Below are 19,563 nucleotides of genomic sequence, written 5' to 3'. Positions count from 1 at the left end.
CTGCTTGCTGCTTCCCTGGTTATTGATTATGGATCCAAGTAAAATGAAATCCTTGACAATTTCAATCTTTTCTCTGTTTATCATGATGTTGCTTATTGGTCCAGTTGTGAGGATTTGTGTTTTCTTTATGTTGAGGAATGATCCATGCTGAAGGATGTGGTCTTTGATCTTCATCAGTAAGTGGTTTAGTGGTTTAAAGTCCTCTTCACTTTCAGCATGCAACATTGTGTCATCTGCATAACACAGGTTGTTAATGAGTCATCGTCTAATCCTGATGTCCCATTCTTCTTCATATAGTCCAGCTTCTTGGATTATTTGCTCAGCATACTTTGTATTAGTGAAATCATACAAATGTACTACTTATTTCTATTTATTTAATCTTACACAATCTTCCATGTCTACCTCAGTTCCTACCTCCTCAGACACTTTTTCACATGATTCTAGTCCTCACTGACCTTTCTCAGAATCTCCAGTGTAGCTCATTACTCTTTTCATATTTTATGTATTTTGTCTTTTTTGTCTAGATCCTTCCAAAGGGTTGGTTGTCATCTTTTACACCTCCACAAGACAGTAGATGCTGAATTAAAGCTTCCTTATTTGTAAATTCTTCCAAGACATAAACCTACCTGAATATCAAAAGTCTTTGTTAAATCTAGTGCTTTTGTGAACTATGTGTCTCATACCACGGATGTAGACTGTCTTCAAATAGATTCTGCAACCAACTCAGGTGAGCTGATATTTTTCAGGAGTTGCTTTCCAGGCCAAAGTAACCAAAGAATATTTGTACCTTATTTGAATTAAAACCAATCACTAAAGTATTTAAGGTAATTTTTGAAGCTGTATTTTATTTAGAGCTGAAAACCATCCCATGTATATTCTGTCAAGGATAATTGGAATCTTAGTTTTTGCAGAGAGAACAGAATCTCATCAGGTTTGATGATCTTTGTGACAATGATGACTAACATCTCACTGGGTTCACCGTATAATAGCTACACAAGAATTATAAGTTTAATGCACAAGAATGTAAATCTGGCTTGCCTTACTGCAAATTACAATGATTTCCTGGAAGTCTTGACTTTCTGTTCCTTGAATAAGAAAAGTATTGTAGCAGGTAAAGTGTATCTGCTGAAAATGGAAATTTTCCTTTTGAGGTTGAGAAATGTGAACAAAAAAAAGTGCATTAAACGCTCTGCAAATTGTGAGCCTGCATTAAGCTTTCTGAGAAATTACCAAAGAACCTGAGGTAAGGGTTTTACTCAAGGTTGAGAAGATAGAGTGAATGAGTTGAGGAGCTGGGAATAGACAGATTAAATCATTTTAATAAGGGAGGCAGAAATACCACTTAGTCAGGATTACAAGAAGCAGAATAAAGAAAGGGGACACTTACACTTTTCAGCATAATTGAGCATCATTGATGTCAAGAAAATATCTCACCCCACTTTAAATTTTATATAGAGCAGTTCTCAAACCTGGTTGCACTCTAGAATGACCTAACCTATTGCAATGGAATTGAGTTTGACTGATGGAGACCACATGTCTTATGCACCATAGGGTTTTCATGGCTATAATCTTTATGCAGGGAAACAGATTTCCAGGCCTTTCTTCTGCAGCAATGCTGGGTGGGTTCTAATAGCCAACCTTTAGGTTAGTAGTGGAATGCAAACCATTTTCATCATTCAAAGAACTTCTCTCTTCCACTAACCTGTTTGAAATCTAATAGAACTACAACTTCAAGATATTTACAATATGAATAGTTCTTTAGTTTGTTAGCAAACTGGCTCTAAGACATGTAAATCCTTTATATAGCTGCTAGACTTTCAATGAACCAAACTTTTAAGTTACCATCCACAATTTGATGCATTGATTTACTCAGTCTGTCAGTAGTGGTCACCACTAGGGAAGAACTTGCAGTCACAGTGTGACTAGTATATGTATATGGTGAGGTACTGGGGCGTCTAGTGTGCATCCCTTCCTTAAGAAGCTTCTTGCAGGTAGGGTCTGGGAGGTCCTGAAAGGGAGTTAACTAGAGGAGGATGCAGTGAGAATGGAGAATGTTCCCAGCACAGAATGGAAATAGAAGACAGATGTTGGGACAGACCTGAGGTGCTCATATAGATGGTCCTAAGGGGAACCATGGTCCTAAGGGGAACAAGAAAGGGTTAGTTCACGGGCATGTGGGGTCTTCACCAGTATTTCCTGCCATTCTTGATGTGTTAATGTTGAGCATTACCAAAAATAACATTACTTGACTGCTACTTCCACGAACATAGATTGTGGATCCAAGTGAAATGAAATCCTTGACATCTACAATATTTTCTCTGTTTAAAATGAGGTTGCTTATTTGTATGGTTGTGAAAAAAAATTTTTTTTCTTTATGTTGAGATGCAATCCATACTGAAGTTTATAGTCTTTGATTCTCACCAGTAAGTCAGCATATAGCAGGCTGTTAATGACCCTTCCTCCAATCCTGATGCCAAGTTCTTCTTCATGTTGCCCAGGTTCTCAGATTCTTGGCTCAGTATACAGACTGAATAAGTATGGTGTAGATAGAACTCTGACACAAACCTTTTCTTTTTTTTTTTTTTTTAGATAGAACTCTGACACAAACCTTTTCATGCAGTATCACCCTGTTCTGTTCAAAAGACTGCCTCTTGGTCTGCATGAGCTCAATTAATTATTCTGAAATCTCCATTCTTTACAATATTATCCATTGTTTGTTATGATCTACACAGTCGAATGCCTTTCACAGTCAATAAAACACAGGTAAACATCTTTCTGGTATTCTCTGCTTTCAGTCAAGATACATCTGACATTAGCAATGATATCCCTCATTCCACATCTTCTTCTAAATCCAGCTTGAATTTATAGGATTTCCCTCTCAATGTACTTCTGCAATTATTTTTTAATTATCTTCAGCAAAATTTTACTTGTGTGCAATATTGATGATATTGTTTGATAATTTCCACATTCTGTTAGATCACCTTTCTTCAGAATGGGCACAAAAAAGGTTAGACAGGTAGCTGTCTTCCAAAAATCTTGGCATTGCAGTGATGCAACTGTTTAATGAAACATCTCAATTGGTACTCTGTCAATTCCTGGAGCCTTGTTTTTCTCCAGTGCCTTCAGTGTAACTTGGACTTCTTTTTCAGTGCCATCGGTTCTTCGTCATATTCTACCTCCTGAAATAGTTGAATGTTGGCCAATTCTTTTTCATAAAGTGACTCTGTGTAGTCCTTCCATCTTCTATTGATACTTCCTGCTTCATTCAATATTTTGCCCATAGAGCCTCTCGAAATTTCAACTCAAGGCTTGACTTTTTCTTCAGTTCTTTCAACTTGAGAAATTCTGAGCATGCTTTTTGCTTTTAATTTTCTAATTCTAGGTCTTTGCACATGTCATAATACTTTATTTTGTCTTCTGGAGCTTCCCTTTGGAAAAGGCCATTCGGCTCTTTTATGTGATCATTCCTTCTGTTAACTTTAGCTACTCTATGTTGAAAATAAGTTTCAGAGTCCTTTCTGCCATCCATTTTGTCTTTTCTTTCTTTCCTGTCTTTTTAGCGACCTTTTGCTTTCCTTATGTTTGATATCCTTTATGTCATTCTGCAACTTGTCTGGTCTTTGGTCATTAGTTTTCAATGTGTCAAATCTATTGTCGAGATGGTCTCCAAATTGAGGTGGGATATACTCAAACTCGTATGCTAGCTCTTGAAGATTTGTTTTAATTTTCTTCAGCTTCTACTTGAACTTGCATAGGAACAATTGAAGGTCTGTTTCACAGTTGGTCCCTGGCCTTCTTCTAACGTGATACTGAACTTTTCCACTGCCTCTTTCTACAGAGGTAGTCGTTTTGTTTCCTGTGTTTACAGTCTGATGAGATCCACCTGCATAGTCACTGTCTGTTACTTCAAAAAGGTATTTACAATGAATAAGTAGTTAGTCTTGCAAAACCCATTATGCAATCTCTGGGGGCATTTCTATCACCAAGGCCACATTTTCCCACTACTTATCCTTCTTCTTTGCTTTCAACTTTCACATTTCAATCATCAGAAATTATCATTGCTTCTTAATTGCATGTTTGATCAATTTCAGACTGAAGAAGTAGGCAAAAATCTTCAATTCCCTCATCTTTAGCATTAGTGGATCTAGAGGATAAATAGGAATAAAAGCACTTGTAGCCTCAACTTTCTTGTTGGCATTACAGGGTTATTTTATTTAGTGCTCTTTGATCAAGAAGGTCCTTTGTGTGTTTGTTGAAAAATTCAACTAAGGAACATGGGTTCCAGCAAAATTGCAAACAAAGGAGGCAAGTTGTCAATCTGTTTTGAATTTCAGGTTAGCCAAGTTTTGATGGTTGTATGGAGCAGGACAGAGCAACTTAAGTCAATTATATTCTCATTGGTTCATGATTTTTGTTCATATTTACCAAATTGGTAGAGCAAGACATGGTTCCTGATTTCTAGAATTGTCCACTAGAAACAAATCTAATAAATATGAAGAACTTTAAAGGCAACTGCATGCTTAAAATTATGGGCAGGGCATTATTTATTTGTATGTGAGTATATAGTGTGCAGATGTGTTGTACACGAAAATGCACAGATATTATAATATGTAAAAAATATCTTGGAGAGAAAAACCATGACAAACATATAAACTTGGGGCAAAAAGAGCATGAATTGGAGCTTATAGTTTCTCCTTTCAAACTCTGTAAACCCTCAGATTCCCTAATGAAGAATGGAGTTATGACTTAGTCCAAGTCAAGTGTATTAATTCGTTCACACTTTTAAGAGTGGTCTCTATGGTGAATATAATTTTATTGGGACAAACAGCTGCTATAACCTCAGTTCTTTTGGTGTCTATTTCACCAGCGTAGAAAGAAGGTCCATTCACCTTTTCAGCCCTTTGTTCCTTTGCATATCTTTTTTTTTGTTCCCAGGACCCAGAAGGGGAAATCTTGCTTTTTCTTTGGCTCTCTTCTTCAGTCTTTCTTTGGTATTCCAGACACTTGGAGCTAGATCGACTGGCTGTGGGCGGGCTTGAGCAGCATTGGGGTGTGCCTGTCGGCACTGGACACAGTCTCTCTTTCGCACTGCCTCTGTGCTCTCTTCTTCCTTAACAGGCAGGCAGGCTATGCATTGAGCTTTCTTCCCCCCACAGTGGTTCCTACTGTACAAGAGTGTAGAAGTACTAACAGGTACAAGACTGGGCTTGGTGGGAAGGCAAAGAATAAACTTTTCTGCTTTCCTTGTTCTGAATCCCTAGGTCGTATCGAGAAAACAGCAGCCCGTGGTGTCTATAGCCACCTCACTAAAGTTCTACATTGGGTTGGCCAAGGATCCAGAAAGACAAGTACTTTGCTGGCCACATTCTTCTGTTATTAACTACTAGAGAACCACACAGGAGGAGTTGTTGGGCTAAGAAAGAATAGATAGATAGGTAGATAGATAGATAGATGATAGATGGAGAGATAGATGGATAGATGATAGGTGGAGAGATAGGTAGGTGGATAGGTAGGTAGATAGAATGACAGGTAGATGACAGGTAGATAGATAGATCATAGATAGATGATGATGATGATGATGATGATAGATAGATAGACAGACAGACAGACAGACAGGTAGGTAGATAGATAGATAGATAGATAGATAGATAGATAGATAGATAGATGATAGATAGATAGATAGATAGATAGATAGATAGACAGACAGATGATAGATAAATAGATGATAGATGATAGGTAGGTAGGTAGATAGGTAGGTAGATAGATGATAGATAGATAGACATACATACAGACAGATAGATAGATAGATGATAGGTAGATAGACAGACAGATAGATAGGTAGGTAGGTAGATAGATAGACAGATGATAGGTAGGTAGGTAGATAGATGATAGATAGATGATAGACAGACAGATGATAGATAGATAGATAGATAGATAGATAGATAGATAGATAGATAGATAGATAGATAGATAGATAGATAGATAGATAGATAGGTGATAGATAGATAGGTGATAGATAGATAGATAGATAGATAGATAGATAGATAGATAGATAGATAGATAGATAGATGATAGATAGGTAGATAGGTAGGTAGGTAGATAGGTAGATGATAGATAGGTAGATAGATAGATAGATAGATAGATAGATAGATGATAGATAGGTAGATAGGTAGATGATAGATGATAGATAGATAGACAGATAGACAGACAGACAGACAGACAGACAGACAGATAGATAGATAGATAGATAGATAGATAGATAGATAGATAGATATAGAGAGATGATAGGTAGGTAGGTAGATAGGCAGGTAGGTAGGTAGATAGGTAGATGATAGATAGATAGATAGATAGATAGATAGATAGATAGATAGATAGATAGATAGATAGATAGATGATAGATGATAGACAGGTAAGTAGGTAGGTGGGTAGGTGGGTAGATAGATGATAGATAGATAAATAGATCGATAGATAGATAAATGATAGAGAGATTGATAGATAGATGATAAAGAGATAAGTTTGTTCTTGAACTGAAGAAAACTCTTAGCTATTTTAATTAACTCAGATTATAAAGGAAAACAATTGAAAAACAAACAAAGTACCCCACCACACTCTTTCTTTATCTGTCTGTCTTACATGCAGTCTTATTTATTTAGTGCTGCTATAACATAGGAAACCCTGGTGGCATAGTGGTTAAGAGCTATGGTTGCTAACCAAAAGGTCGGCTGTTCGAATCTACCAGGTGCTCCTTGGAAACTTTATGCGGCAGTTCTCTCTGTCCTATAAGGTCACTATGAGTCATAATCAACTGGAGAGCAACAAGTTTTTGGTTTTTTGGCTATAACATAAATACCACAAAGTGGATGGCTTTAACAAAGAGAAATCTATTCTTTAACAGATTCAGGGGCTAAAAAAAACCCAAAAAACCCAGTGCCATCAAGTCAATTCTGACTCATAGAGACCTTGTAGGACAGAGTAGAACTGCCCCATAGAGAGTCCAAGGAGCACCTGGAGGATTCAAACTGCCGACCCTTTGGTTAGCAGCTGTAGCACTTAACCCCTATGCCACCAGTGTTTCTGGTTCAGGGTCTAGAAGTCCAAATTCAGGGCACCTGCACCAGGGGAAGGCTATCTCTCTTTGTCAGCTCTGAGGGAAGATCCTTGTCATCAGTCTTCCCCTGGGTCTAGGAAAATCTCAGCTCAGGGACCCTGAGTCCAAGGGACATGCCCTACTCCCAGCTCTGCTTTTTTGGTGGTAGGAGGTCCCCCTGTCTCTCAGCTTGCTTCTCTCTTTTATATCTCAAAAGAGATTGACTCAAGATACAACCTAATCTTGTATATTGAGTCCTGCCTCATTAACGTAACTGCCTCTAATCCTGCCTCATTAACATCATAGATGTAGGATTTACAACACACAGGAAAATCACATCAGGTGACAAAATGGTCGAAAATCATACAATCATGGCCTAGCTGAAGCTCTCATTTTTTGGGAGACAAAATTCCACCCATAATACACTCTTCAACCCTGCTCCTCAGAACCTACAATTTTGTCTTATTTTCTTTGCAGGTATTTTCTTAGGCAATGTTCAGATGCTTTTGGCCCGATTTCAGTTACGTTGCTTGGCGTGTTATAGCCACCAACATGTGCTATGGTGGATTCAAGGTAAAGGGAAGGAAAATCATCTTTCTCAATAGCTTCTTTGACCTTTGACACTTTCTGGGAATCAGAAAGGATATCAGTAAAGATTTGCCTACTGTCTTCATTAAAGGTAACACATTGTAAGTAGTCAAAGACCCACAAATAGGATGATATATATCAGCATGTAATAAAAAATTAAGGGGCAATGATGAGTCAGTGTTTGAATTCTCATCCTTGATGCTTGAGAACTGGGTTGGATTCTCAGCCAATGCACCTCATGTACAGCCACTACCTGTCTATCAGTGGAGGCTTGTGTGTGTTTTGATGCTAAACAGGTTTTGGTGGAGCTCCCAGACTAAGGTAAACTAGGAAGAAAAGTTTGGTGATCCATTTCCAAAAACCAGTCAATGAAAACCCCGTGGATCAAAATGATCCAATCTGCAACCAATCACGGGGATAGCACAGGATCAGGGAGTATTTAGTTCTATTGTGCATGGGGTCACCATGAATTGCGGGTCAAGTTGACCACAGCTAATAACAACATTAATAAATTGTTTTTGATATTGTTATTGACAAGAAACACAAAATAGTGCTAAGCAAATGATAGGTAGATCATTAAATCTTCACTAGTATTTCATCCATTGCTGATGAGTCGATTCTGACTCATAGCAACCCTAAAGGACAGACTAGAAAAGCTCCCTAGGGTTTCGAGGGAGCAGCTGGTGGATCTGAACTGCTAACCTTTTAGCTCACAGTATCTGTTAACCACTGAGCAACCGGGGCTCCACAAAACAAGGGAATACTGCATGGTTTAAAGTCAAGAAAGGTGTACATCAGGGTTGTATCCTTTCACCATACCTATTCAATCTGTATGCTGAGCAAATAATCCAAGAAGCTGGACTACATGAAGAAGAACAAGGCATGAGGACTGAAGGAAGACTCATTAACAACCTGCAATATGCAGAAGACACAACTTTGCTTTATGAAAGTGAAGAGGACTTGAAGCACTTACTGATGAAGATCAAAGACCTCAACCTTCAGTATGGATTACACTTCAACATAAAGAAAATAAAAATCCTCACAACTGGACCAATAAGCAACATCATAATAAACAGAGAAAAGATTGAAGTTGTGAAGGATTTCATTTTACTTGGATCCACATTCAACACCCATGGAAGCAGCAATCGAGAAATCAAAAGACACATTGCATTGGGCAAATCTGCTGTAAAATATCTCTTTAAAGTGTTGAAAAGCAAAGATGTCACCTTGAAGACTAAGGCATGCTGACCCAACCCATGGTGTTTTCAATCGCCTCATATGCATCCAAAAGTTGGACAAAGAATAAGGAAGACCAAAGAGAATTCACACCTTTGAATTATGGCATTGGTGAAAAATATAGAGTGTACCACGGGCTGCCAAAAGAATGAACAAATCTGTCTTGGAAGAAATACAACCAGAGCGCTCCTTGGAAGCAAGCATGTGGAAACTGCGTCTCACAGACTTTGGACATGTTGTCAGGAGGGATCAGTCCCTGTTGAAGGACTTCATGCTTGGTAAAGTAGAGGGTCAGCAAAAAAGAGGAAGACCCTCAATAAGATGGATTGACACAGTGGCTACAACAATGGGCTTAAGCGTAGCAATAATTGTGAGGATGATGCAGGACCAGACAGTGTTTAGTTCTGTTGTGCATAGGGTCGCTATGAGCCGGAGGCGGCTTAATGGCACGAACAACAACAACACTATTTCTCCATCTTGCTGGCATTCAAAACTAATCAGCACAGACAACAAATGTGCATATAAAATGAACTGCTTGCCTAATGTCCTTGATTTTTTTTTTAAAGAAATTTATGTGGTTTCAGAAAATCAAGTGAGACGAAGTAATTTTCTTTGTGAATGTAGTTACTCATTAAAATAAGTTATTTAGTCTCAGGGCTCTGAACACTAGATAAATAAGTGCCCAACAGCACAACAGCTTGGTTCCTTGGTTCTTAGAGCAGTAACTCCACTTGGAACACACAATCTTTCCATGTAATCCATTTTATGTGTTGTGGCTACTGAAATTATTTGTAAAATAATCCCAACAATATATTTTCAGTACTGGATAAAACTTGTATTCCTACTGCAAAATAAAAATTGGCTGCTTATTCAGCTAATGTGATATTTATAAAAGCCTTCACCATGGTTTCCAGCTCAAACCCCCCTTGAAGCCTTAAGACTTTGTCAATGAAAAGTAAGACTCTTAAACATGCAAATTTTAATGTTTTTAAAAGGTTTATTAAATTATAGAAAAAGGGACCACATCTACCACAGCCTCTGTCAGACTGAGTCCAGTACAACTAGATGGTGCCCAGCTACCACCACGAACTACTCTGACAGAGATCACAATAGAGGGTCCCGGACAGAGCTGGAGAAAAATTTAGAACAAAATTCTAACTCAAAAAGAAAGATCAGACTTGCCGATCTGACAGAGACTGGAGAAACACTGAGAGTATGGCCCCTGGATGCCCTTTCAGCTCAGTAATGAGATCACCCCTGAGGTTCACCCTTCAGCCAAAGATTGGGGTGCACCAGCCCTGGGGCAGGAACTGGAAGGCAGGAGGGAACAGGAAAGCTGGTAATAGGGAGCCCAGGGTTGAGAAGAGTGTTGACACGTTGTGGGATTGTTAACCAATGTCATAAAACAATGTTTGTACTAACTGATGAGAAACTAGTTTGCCCTGTTTAAACCTTCATCTAAAGCACAATAAAATATATATATATATATAGAAAAAAGCCTCAAGGAATAGCATTCTCTAAGTCTACCACCTTAATCATTCCCTGAAATGTTCATTTGTTTGTAGCACAGAAGTATTGCTTAGACGCAAGCAGTAACTCACTTTAATAAATATAAAGTTTTTCCAACCTTGATCTACAGAGAAGCTTACTTCTTTGATTCAAAGCCTGTTATATTAGTAAACGAATCCTCATTCTTTATTATGGCTGCACATTTTAATCAACTTTTAGCCAGCTTTTGAAAATTACTGATGCCCAGCTCCGCCCCAGACAAATTAAATCAGAACCTCTGCAGAATGGGGCTCAGGTAATGGTTGGTTTGAACAAGATTTCAGGTTGTTTTAACATACAGCAGGGGGTTAAGGATATCTGGTCTTTGGATACTTGGTATGTAGGTGTTGTGGTATTTCTCTTTCTCCTTTATAGGCGAAACACACTGTGCGGACATATACAAACAAATGGATAGTGATTCAGCTGAACTAATTCAAGCACGAGAAAAAATCTTCCACATCTTACAAAACTGGCTAGAGCAATAGATCGATCTGAAAAATAAATACAACAGATCCCCAAATCTGGCCTCCAATTTTATTGCTTATTTTATTAAAACCTCCTACAAGAGTGAAAGTAGATCAGACCAAAGTGTAGTTCCTCTATGTAAGAGTTAAGTTTGGTTTGTTTCCATGGAAGATCATCTTGTTCCTCCTTCCTTGCTGGTCTTGAGAAGCAGCAGATCATCCCAGCACACAAGAAATTAATTTCCGTGGAGGACCAGGTGCAACTAGTTAGATAGTTACCATGGAGATGGAAGCTGTAAGTCCCGGGTTTTCCAGAACAATTTCTGTTTTATGACTTCTTATTCTTTCCAATAAAAGTCATTTGTAATATGTAAATGTGTTTTGATTAATTTTAGATACACATTTTTACATAAAAAGGAAAAAAGTAGTTTGTCAAATAATGAATCCTTGTCTTTGTTGAGAAAATTTAGGGATAGGTACAACTTGGCTGAATTAAAAAAAATAATAATCTTGAGGTAATTTAGAATCACTTTGGAAAAACTGGATCCATCAGCCTGCCGTCTCTGGAGTCCTGTAGCTCTTAAAAAACAGTGCTGCCATGCCTAATATAAATTAAAGTTACGTTCAACATGGAACGTACCATAGCTCTCATCTGAGATTTCATTTTACATCCTTTCCAAATTAGTTTATTTTCAATTCATCTGAAGAGAAATCAATGTAGGACTACTTGTCTAAAACTTAATTTAAACTTATTAGTTAGTCAAAATGGTAGATTTTTTCCCTTTAAAAAAGGGTATTCAGTGTGCTTAATCTCATAGTTTAGATACTTTTTAGTTACTCCATACAGTTGATAATTTCTGAAGAAAATATTGGACAATACCTTTAGTATCACATGCAGGCAAAACTTTGCTGAAGATTATTCAAAAGGAGCTGCAGCAGTATATCAACAGGGAACTGCCAGAAATTCAAGCTGGATTCAGGAGAGGATGTGGAATGAGGGATATCATTGCTGATGTCACATGGATCCTGGCTGAAAACAGAGAATACCAGAAAGATGTTTACCTGTGTTTTATTAACTATGCAAAAGCATTCAACTGTGTGGATCATAACAAATTAGGGATAACATTTTGAAGAATGGGAATCCCAGAACACTTAATTGTGCTCGTGAGGAACCTGTACATAGATCAAGCAGCAGTCATTCAACCAGAACAAGGGGATACTGTGTGGTTTTAAGTCAGGATAGGTGTGTGTCAAGGTTGTATCCTTTCACCATACCTACTCAATCCATATGATGAGCAAATAAATCTGAGAAGCTGGACTACATGAAGAAGAAAAAGGCATCAGCATTGGAGGAAGGCTCATTAACAACCTGAGTTATGCAGACAATACAGTCTTGCTTGCTGAAAGTACAGAGGACTTGAAGCACTTACTGATGAAGATCAAAGACCACAGCCTGAAGTCTGGATTACACGTCAACATAAGGAAAACAAAAATCCTCACAACTGGACCAATAAGCAACATCATGATAAAAAGAGATGATTGAAATTGTCAAGGATTTCATTTTACTTTAATCCAGTATCAACACCCATGAATGGAGCAGTCAAGAAATCAAAAGATGCATTGCATTGGGCAAATCTGCTGCAAAAGATCTCTTTAAAGTGTTGAAAAGCAAAGATGTCACCTAGAAGACTAAGGTGCACCTGATCCAAGGCACAGTGTTTTTAATTGCCTCATATGTATGGGAAAGCTGGACAATGAATAAGGAAGATGGAGGAAGAATTGATGCCTTTGAATTGTGGTGCTGGAGAAAAATATGGAATATACTACGGACTGCCAAAAGAACGAACAAATCTGTCTTGGAAGTGGTACAACAAGAATGCTCTTTAGAAGCATGAGTGGTGAGACTACATCTTACTTACTTTGCATATGTTATCAGAAGGGATCAGTCCCTGGAGGACATTATGTGTGGCAAAGTAGAGGTTCAGCGAAGAAGAGGAAGAATCTCAAGGAGATGAATTGACACAGTGGCTGCAACAATGGGCTTAAGCATGGCAGCAATTATGAGGATGGCACAGGACCAGGCGGTGTTTTGTTCTGTTGTACACAGGGTCACTATGAGTTGGAACCGACTTGACAGCATCTAACAACAACAACCATGCAACTAAAGTTTGTTGTTTTACTTCTTAGGTGCCACCGACTTTGTGGTACAACAGAAGGAAACACCGCCTGGTCTTACTCCATCCTCACATTTATTGCTATGTTTTAGCTTACTGTTGCAGCCACTGTGTCAATCCATCTCCTTGAAGGCCGTTCTCTTTTTCACTGACCCTCTACTTTACCAAACATGATTTCCTTTTCCAGAGACTGGTCCCTCCTGATAACATGTCCAAAGTACCTGAGACAAAGACTCACTATCCTTGCTTCCGAGGAGCCCTATGGCTGTATTTCTTCCAGGACAGACTTGTTCATTCTTCCAGCAGTCCATGGTATATTTAACATTCTTTGCAAATACCATAATTCAAAAGGCGTCAATTCTTCTTTGGTCTTCCTTATTCATTGTCCAGCTTTCACATGGTATATCAACGCTTGGGTCAGTTGCACCTTAGTCCTCGAACTGTTATCTTTGCTTATTAGCACTTTAAAGAGGTCTTTTGCAGCAGACTTGCCCGTTACAATACATCCTTTGATTTCCTGACTGCTGCTTCCATGGGCACTGAATGTGGATCCGACTAAAATGAAATCCTTGGCAACTTCAATCTTTTCTCCCTTTATCATGATGTTGCTTATTGGTCCAGTTGTGAGGATTTTTGTTTTCTTTATGTTGAGGTGTAATCCATACTGAAATGATCTTTGATCTTCATCAGTAAGTGCTTCAAGTCCTCTTCACTTTCCACAAGCGAAGTTGTGTTATCTGCATAATACTGTTTGTTATTGAGTCTTCCTTCAAAACTGATGTAGCATTTTTCTTCATATAGTCCAGCTTCTGGGATTATTTGCTTAGCATACAGATTGAATAACTACCGTGAAAGGATAAAACCCTGACCCACACCTTTCTTGACTTTAAGTCACGTAATATGCTGGGTATGACTTTGGTCTACTCAAATGACTGATTCCTGCTCTACGTACAGTTTCCTCATGAGTACAATTAAGTGTTCTGGAACTCCCACTCTTCAAAATGTTATCCATAATTTGTTATGATCCACACAGTTGAATGCCTTTGCATAGTCAATAAAACAGAAATAAACATCTTTCTGGTATTCTTTGGTTTCAGCTAAGATCTATCAGAAGTCGGCAATAATATTCCTTGTTCCAGCTCCTCTCTGAATTCATCCTGAATTTCTGCTTTTTCCTATCAATTTACTCCTGCCACCACTTTTGTATGACCTTCAGCAAAATTTTACTTGCATGTTATATTAATTACATTGTTCAATAATTTTCACATTCCGTGGCATTACCTTTCTTTCAAATAGGTACAAATACGGATCTCTTTCAGTTGACTAGCCATGTCTTCCCTATAGACATATGGATATTATCTTATCCCTAATGGAGCTGTACTTCAGGATAGATCTTGACATGTTCTTTTAGATGATGAATGCAATCTCATTCCTCTTCAATTTGTCATTCCTGACATAATAGACCATATGATTGCCTGACTCAAAATGGCCATTAGCAGTCCATTACAGCTCACTAACACCTAGGATACTGATCTTTATGCTTTCCATTTCATTTTTGATGACTTCCAATTTTCCTAGATTCATGTTTCCTATGTTCTACCTTCCCAATTATTAATGTATGTTTGCAGCTGTTTCTTCTCATTTTGAGTTTTACCACATCAGCAAATGAAGGTCCCGAAAGTTTGGCTCTATCCACATCATTAAGGTCAATTCTACTTTGAGGAGTCAATTCTTCCCTAGTTGTGTTTTGAGGGCCTTCTGAGTCGGAATCAACTCGACTGCAGTGGGTTTTTTTGGCTTCTAACCTAAGGGGCTCATCTTCTAGCATTATATTAGACAATGTTCAACTGTTATTCATAAGTTTTTCACTGGCCAATTTTTTCAAAAGTAGATTGCCAGGTCTTTCTTCCTAATCTGTCTTAATCTGGAAGCTCTGCTGAAACCTGTCCTCCAAGAGTGACCCTGTTGATATTTGAAATACTGGTGGCAAACCCAGTATCACAGCAAGATGCAAGCCACCACAGTATGACAAACTGATAGGTGAGTGGTGACTGTTGCTTATACTAATTCTTTAAAATTCACTGTGTGTCACATTGACAAATGTTGTGTTACCTATAATTTTACAACAATGTATATATTTTTTTAAATCCAGGGAAGAAACATTTATCATTTTTCTAATCAGATGCTAAATTTTCATTGGAATTACTTAATTCGTATTTAGATTTCATGAAATTGACAGTTGAAAAGTAGATTCACATCCAGAATCATTCCAAACATGCTTAACCTGACTTGCTGTAAGGGACTGGCATTGGCCATTTTGAATCAGACAAGCATATGGTCTAACATGCCAGGTTTTGGCATAGTACTCTCTGATGATCTTCCAGCACAGAGGAGTATAAAGCAAAGCCCTCACAGTAACCTACCAAAAGCCCTGTCAGACAGTGTCTCAGTTTCACTCTAGTTTCCTCTGCAACCACTGCCCTTACTCTGCTCCAGTCACACTAGTCTCTTTGCCAGGTAAGTTCCTGCCTTAGCACCTTTGTCCTGGCTGTCTGTGTGGCTGAAAATGTTTTCCCCTATATATCCGTGTAGTTAATTTCCTAGTCTTCTACATCAGCTAGTAGAAACTGTCTCTACCTCCCAGGATGAGTTAGCAGTGCTGGAATGTAGGGGGTGTTTGGCTCTTCCCAGGCCCAAGGGCAAAGTTTTAAAAATGGAGGTTAGCAGCATTTAAAAATCAACAAACAAAAACAACAAACCAGTTGCCATTGAGTTGACTCCAACTCATGGTGACCTCATGAGTGTTTTGAGTAGAACTGAACTCCATAGTGTGGAACTCAACTCCATAGTGTTTTCAAGGGCTCTGACCCTTCAGAAGTAGGTTGCAAGACCATTAGGATGCCTATTTTTCAGGCAATGAGGAGTTGGCAACAAGTGTTTTCCTTCTATCCTCCTCAAATAAGTGATGACACAGCATTTCCTTTTTTTGTAGACATAAAATTGTGCCTTGCTAGAATGTGGTGTGTAGGTTGGCTTATGGACTTCTTATCAGTTTTAGTCAATGACAGGGAATGGTCAAGGACAGAATAAAACTTAGGAAGTCTGTCTGGATCATCACCACTCGAGCACATTTCCTTCTATGTGGAGGTGCCCGATTGCCTTATCCTCTCAGACATACATAGTAGAAAAAAATGTCATTTACATGAAACCTTACATTTTACTTTTCAAAAGTCATATACCCTGCTATTATAAATTATTTAAACAGCTGCTCACAAATTCTACTTTTGCAGCATTTCTTGAGAATTGATTTTTTCCTTGAACTTGATACTTAGCTATTGTCAAAGTGATTTCCTAGGTGGCCAGAAGCATCTTGTGTTACAATAAATTCAGACTTAGGACCAGATTTGACATCGGCTATCTCGCTGTTATTTTGATATTGGTGTTTGATACAATGGCAGAGTTGTGTGGAAAAGTAGGCAGAGACCAGAAGCTTTTGATGAATATAGCATCCATGATGCTGATAAGTTTCTTAGAAGGATATGTAAGGATGCCATAGGTCAACCCACATTAAAGAGCATAGCTGCCTCCCTGTACAGCCACATGGGAGATGATCGTGGCCTTATTAGCTTTGTGTCATGAAGGGACTTTCAAGGAGACAGGTATGGAGAGAAACATCCACATTTGACATGCCTAAGAATTTCAGGGTCTCCTAAGATGGGCGTATGCTCAACACATTTGAACAGCGTGTCAAGATACTGGGTCCTAACTTCTGCTCTGTCACTAATTTGTTATTAAATCTTACTCATAAAATATAGGCTGGCAGAAACTACAAATCAAATGTCTTATACAGGGAGGCAGGTAAAATAAATGAATAAAAATACTGAGTTTTGCAACTACTTAGCTCCAGCTTATTGTTACCACCAAGGAATGTAGGTCTAATGTTTCTAGTTCTTCAGACTTTCCAAAAGAATCTGGAAATCCAAACTTTCATATGAAATCCCAATTTTTAAAGATGGGCAACTAGTTCAACATTTTACAGTGCGGGTACAACAAACAAAAGGAGAAGGATTGAGTCTCTTGATTTCCAATGTGTGTGGCTTCCAGTGGGCAGGCTCTCTCATTTTCCCGCTGAGAAACAAAGGTCCAGAAAAGTTATATAGCTTGCCAAGGTCAACTTGCTTTAATAAACATTTATCTCCAGACTAGGTATTCTGTAATAATAGAACTGTATGATCTTGCAGCTGTAAGACCAAGTAATTCCTCTTTTTCTGGGCCTGAATCTTCATCTGTAAGGGGAACATAAATACAGAGATCTCCTTGTATAATTGTGAAAGTAAATTAATTTACAATGACAAATTCACTTAAGTGGTTTGAAATCAGTAAGTTTTTAATAAAGGTTACTTGAAGGGTGGAGCCAAGATGCTGGGCTAGTCAGACACCCCAAGCCATCCCTCTGCAACAAAAACCAAAAAGAAACCCAAACCCACTGCCATCCAGTCAATTCTGACTCATAGCGACCCTACAGCAAAGACAACCTACCCCCCGCCAAAAAAAAACAGGTAGAACAGGTAGATGCAAACATCAATCCTGGTACCCAGAGCTTTAAAAGAAAGGATAAAGTATTAGCTCCGAAGCCACTGAGAAGAAGAAACTAACGGAAAACAACCAAGGGGATACGGAGTGAAGGTTTCCTGCTAACCGGCAGAGCACAGCGCTACCATCTTGAGATAAAGCCAAAAAACCTCACACAAAGAGCACAGACAGGCACCTTCACAGAACTCCCAATGGAAGATAGAGGAAAGGCATGGGCACACCCAGAGCGAAGTAAGGTCCCATTTTCTGGCTGCAGTAACCAGAGGAGCAAGCTCCTTCAACCTTCACCCTTCTGGCGAGTAGTGGCAAGAACCGCCCCACCCCTGCAGCCTGGACTGCCTGGGACCACAGTGCAAACCCACTCTATCCCCCCTGCCCCCCTCCGCACCCCCGCCCCGCCCAGGACCTAGTCCTGTCCACCCCCCTTTAATCCTCCCTATTGCCTCTCTCTTCCTGACCGCCACACCCCGCTGCACTGCAGCCAAACAACCGAGCTCTGCACTCTGCTCTGCCTGCCAGTCAGGCTGCATCACAGCCAGGCCACAGGGTCCTATGTCCACGCCCAGACTCTCCCTGCAGGCTCTGCACTGCTGCTCTGCAGCTGAGCGTTCCGGCCCCCGATTCTGCCTCTTTGCTGGCTCCATCCCGCTGTCTTGCAGCCAAGCAATCCGTCTCAGTGCCCATGCCCCTTCCCCTTCTCTTGGCTCCACTCCGCTGCCCCTAGTAACCCGAGCCATGACCCCACCTTCCCCGCTGGCTCCGCACCACTACGCTAAAGGAGGTGATCTGGCCCCATGCCCTTGCCACCTCCCTCCCTGCGTGCTGCCTCCGCTGCCCCGGACCACACTTCTCCCTCCCCGCAGGCTCTGCCCCACTGCACCTCAGCTGAGCGCCCAGGCCCATGACCCTTCCTCCTTAGTGGCTCTGCTCCGCTGCTCCACAGCTGAGGGCCCTGTGCCCACACTCTTACCTCCCGGCCTGCTCCACCCTGCTGCCCCTGAGCTGAGTGCTCAGCCCAGGCTCTTCACTCCCTGCCTGCTCTGCTCCTCTGTGCTGCAGCTGGACAACCCAGCCTCAAGCCAGAGGCCCTCTCTCCCAGCTCTGCCCTACTGTTTCACAAATGAGGAACCTTGCCCTGCACCCCTCCCCCACCGCAGGCTCTGCCCTACTGCTCCGCAGCAGAGCATCCTGACGCTTGATCCTCCCTCCCTGCTAGCTCCATTCAACTGAACCACAGTTGAGCAACCTAACCTGGTGCCCCTCCCTACCCAACAGACCTGTACAAATGTCCTACAGCTGAGCATCCTGGACCCCTGCCCTTCCTACCCACCAGCCCTTCCCCACTGCATCACAGCTAAGCAACCCGCCCTGCCCATCTGGCTAAGATGGGGAGAGCTAACATGCCCATAGAGGAAGCAGCAACAAAGCATGGCTGGCCTGGCTGCCCAGACAAACCAAAACAAATAAGCAGGACTAAATAAACAAACGTAGGATCAGTAAAAAAAAAAAAAAAGAAAATACATGAATGTCTCAGAGACAGCATACAGTATCAAAACATAGAAAAAAGCAGGGCAAGATGGTTCAAATAAGCAACCAAATTAAGAATCAGATGACCTTCCAGTACAAGAAAAGGTAGTGTAACAGCCTGATAAATGGCACTCAAAAGACTAATATTTAGGGATCTCAAAGAGATTAGGGCCCGCAGGTCTGTCAGTTTGTCCTACTGTGGGACCTTAATGACATGGATGAAGTCAAGCTTTTGGGACCTTCGTTTGCTGATGTGGCATGACACAAAATGAGAAGAACCAAAGCAGATATTCATTAATAATAGGAATGTGAAACATATGACGTATGAATCTAGAAAAACTGGAAA

General features: G+C 40.0%; 1 long non-coding RNA gene across 2 annotated transcripts in view; it reads right to left on the bottom strand.

The window, feature by feature from the left end:
- LOC135231521 (uncharacterized) overlaps positions 1–19,202 on the bottom strand; it is a 36,728-nt gene extending 17,526 nt beyond the window's left edge. Inside the window, exons 1-3 of one of the 2 annotated variants that reach the window (XR_010322219.1) lie at positions 18,661–19,202; positions 11,804–17,383; positions 8,594–11,186 (exon numbers count right to left, since the gene is read on the bottom strand). This is a non-coding gene — a long non-coding RNA (uncharacterized LOC135231521). Of the gene's footprint in view, positions 1–8,593; positions 11,187–11,803; positions 17,384–18,660 lie in introns of those variants that run through there. The other variant, XR_010322220.1, reaches the window with a different exon arrangement.
- Positions 19,203–19,563: the final 361 nt, after the last annotated feature.

Source organism: Loxodonta africana, chromosome 6 (assembly GCF_030014295.1).
Source record: "Loxodonta africana isolate mLoxAfr1 chromosome 6, mLoxAfr1.hap2, whole genome shotgun sequence".
In the NCBI taxonomy this organism is placed as follows: domain Eukaryota; kingdom Metazoa; phylum Chordata; class Mammalia; order Proboscidea; family Elephantidae; genus Loxodonta; species Loxodonta africana.
This window is presented reverse-complemented; position numbering and strand designations above follow the sequence as displayed.